Source organism: Lottia gigantea (assembly GCF_000327385.1).
Source record: "Lottia gigantea unplaced genomic scaffold LOTGIsca_35, whole genome shotgun sequence".
Lineage (NCBI taxonomy): Eukaryota > Metazoa > Mollusca > Gastropoda > Lottiidae > Lottia > Lottia gigantea.
The window spans coordinates 28,312-31,726 of record NW_008709190.1 but is presented as its reverse complement, the minus strand read 5'-3'; positions in this window follow the sequence as shown (position 1 = coordinate 31,726).

Here is a 3,415-nt window from a genome sequence, read left to right as displayed (position 1 = left end):
ATGCCACAGTCCAATATGTGCAAAAAGTAGAAAATCGGACCTAAAAGTCGCATTTTCCGGTCGATTTTCTTCGGGTTTTTATTTCTGGAATCTACGTGTAATTTCTGATATAATAGCACTTAAACAACTTCGAAATTCGAAAATTTGTCGCACACTTTTTTCGGCCGAATTTTGCAATTTTTTAACAAAAAAAAAAACTTTTTAGCTTTTTGTCTGATTAATCTAAAAAAATTTGAGCAAAGACAATTCATGAACGTGAACAAAATTGTATAGTCAAATTTTTTACTTTACTTCCGGTTCAAACAGGAAATCGATTCTCACTTCCGGTTGAACTACTTCCGGTGTAATTAATTTAGCGCGACGAAACTTATATGAATCGATAGCCAAAGTTATGACAAAAAAACGAAGAATATAAAATCCGGTCCGAAGGTAATATTTTGGTCGCCATTTTGATTTTTCTGAAATGCGTCAGAATCTATTCAGAGATAACGGCTTATCCGATTTTGATGATTTTGGTGTCAAATGAAAGAAAATAAAAATTAGAAAAAAACTGTGGGAGCCGATTTTTGAATTTCGCTTTTGCTTTTTTGCAATTTCCGATTGAATTTTTTCGAAGTTTGAAGGCTCATATATCATGACCTAGACCTTTGATGACCTTGACCTTCATTGAGTCAAAGGTCATTGACCTTGGCTATCAGGTGATACTTTCATATTCGACCTCCGACATCTACTTCCGTTTTTATGTATATCTTATGACCTATTTGATGTAGAACCTTGAAATTTGGAATACATCTAGACACTTTGAATATGAATTCACCTATGACAAATAAATTGATGTGGGCGTGGCACATCCGGGTTGAATTACTAAATGTTTACATTTTTGGGAAGGGGCATAACTTGCATAATGTGCTTTTCGTGTACTTTACATAGATATATAACAATCGTTTTTTTAAAGCAAAATTGAAATTCGTGATTTTTTTAAAATTTGAGTTTTTTTTTTTACAATATTTGCGACTTTTTGAGCTTGGTATGTGTATATCTTATGATCTATTTGATGTAGAACCTTGATATTTGGAATATAATTAGACACTTTGAATATGAATTCACCTATGACAAAAAAACTTATGTGGGCGTGGCACGTCCGGGTTAAATTACTAATTGTTTACATTTTGGGGCTGGGGCATAACTCGCATAGGATGCGTTTGTTCAAAAAGAGACTTTGCACACAATTACCTCATCCTTTTGACCAGTATGTATTAACAGCTCAGTTGTTTCAGCTTTATAGTTTCAAAAAAGGAACGAGTTTTTTAACATTTGGATATTTTCATTTTTTTATTTTGACCTTTTTTGACTTTTGTTGACCTATATCTTTTGACCTCTATTATGTAGGAACTTGACATTTGGAACATAACGTAACATTTTGAATATTGACTAACTTATTCAAAAAAAATTGAGTTGGGCGTGGCACTTTCGGGGTAAATTACTCATTATTGACATTTTTAGCCAGGTGCATAACTCGCAAAGTATACATTTGTTCAAAATGGAACTTTTTACACAATTACCTCATATTTTAAGCCACTTTGTCTTAGAATTTTGGTTGTTTCCGCTTCATAGTTCAAAAAAAAGGAACAGGTTTTGGAAATTCAAAATTTTCAATTTTTGATCTTGACCTTTGTTGACCTTGACCTTTGTAGGATCAAACGTCATTGGCATTGGCTATCTATTTATACTTTTATATTTGCTGTTCTAAGTCAACTTCTGGTTTTATAGTCGTTAGCAATTTGAAATTTTAATGGCGTATATCTCTTGATCTTGACCTTTTTAAGCCTTCTCCTTTACAGGATCAAAGGTCATTGATCTTGGCTATCTGCTGATACTTTCATTTGTGAGGTCTGACGTCTACTTCCCGTATTAGAATTTTCTAAAAAATAAAAAATTATCAACTTTAGACTTGTTCTTGCGCTTGACCCAATTATCGTCGATGGTTGATTTTTTCGGGGTCTTTAGCAAATTGCTACATTTGCAAAGTCCCACTCTGTGCCACGAGTGGCTCTTTCAGCAAAGTCCCAGTTTGTTATCGAAATGTCAATTCTTTTTTTTTTTTTTTTTGGGGGACTTTGCTTTCAGCAAAGTCCCAGTTTGTTATCGAAATGTCAATTCTTTTTTTTTTTTTTTTTTTTTTTTTTTTTTTTCGTTTCGTCCACACCTTCCTGTGCTTAGACTGCAATAGTTGCAGCAACGTTTCAAATTTCATAGACCTTCTATATAGGCGACGATGTGCATAAATATAAATTGGAACATTTTTGCAAAACCGGAAGTGCCACAGTTCAACATGTGAAAAAAGTCGAAAATCGGCTCTAGAAGGCGCATTTTTGCATCGATTTTCTTCGGGTTTTCATTTTTACAATCAACCTGTAATTTCTGACCTGATAGCACTTGAAAAATTACGAAATTCGAAAATTCTTAGCTCACTTTTTTCGATCAAATTTTTCAATTTTTTTGCAACTTTTTTGCTTTTGCATCGATTGATCTGAAATTTTAAATGCAAAGAGAGTTCATTAATGTTAATAATATGGTACAGGCAAATTTTGTACGTCATTTCCGATTTTAAACAGGAAAGCGACTGAAATTCAAATCTACTTCCGGTTGAATAACTTCCGGTGTAATTTATGTAGGTCAACAAAATTTGGCTGATCTTTGGCAAATAAAATTTTATGGCCGATTTTAAAATAAAATCCAGACCGGAAGCGATACTTTGGCCGCCATATTGAAAAAACACACTTTTGTAAAACTCAAAATGGGGCCTCAGGGTAAAAGTTGATATGCTCAAATTTGATGTGAATGTAGTTTGCAATCGATTGCGCAAAAAACATTGGGAGCCGAATTTTGAATTTCGCTTTTGCTTTTTTGCAACTTCCGGTTGAAATTTTTTAAAGCTTTAAACGATCACACCATGTGACCTTGACCATCGATGACCTTGACCTTCATAGGGTCAAAGGTCATTGACCTTGGCTATCATTTGATACTTTGACCTTTGACCTCCTACATGTACTTCCGGTTTTATAGCTATCTGTAAAAAGCCAAATTCGCAACTTTGGACTGCTCTAGCACGTGACCTAATTAACCTAGAGGGTTAATTTTTTCGGTTTCCTAATGTGCTTCTCATCCACTTTACATAGATATATAACAATCGTTATTTTAAAGCAAAATTGAAATTCGTGATTTTTTCAAATTTGAGTTTTTTTTTACAATATTCGCGTTTTTTTGAGCTTGGTATATGTATATCTTATGATCTATTTGATGTAGAACCTTGATATTTGGAATACAACTAGACACTTTGAATATGAATTCACCTATGAAAAAAAAACTTATGTGGGCGTGGCACATCCGGGTTGAATACTAATTGTTTACATTT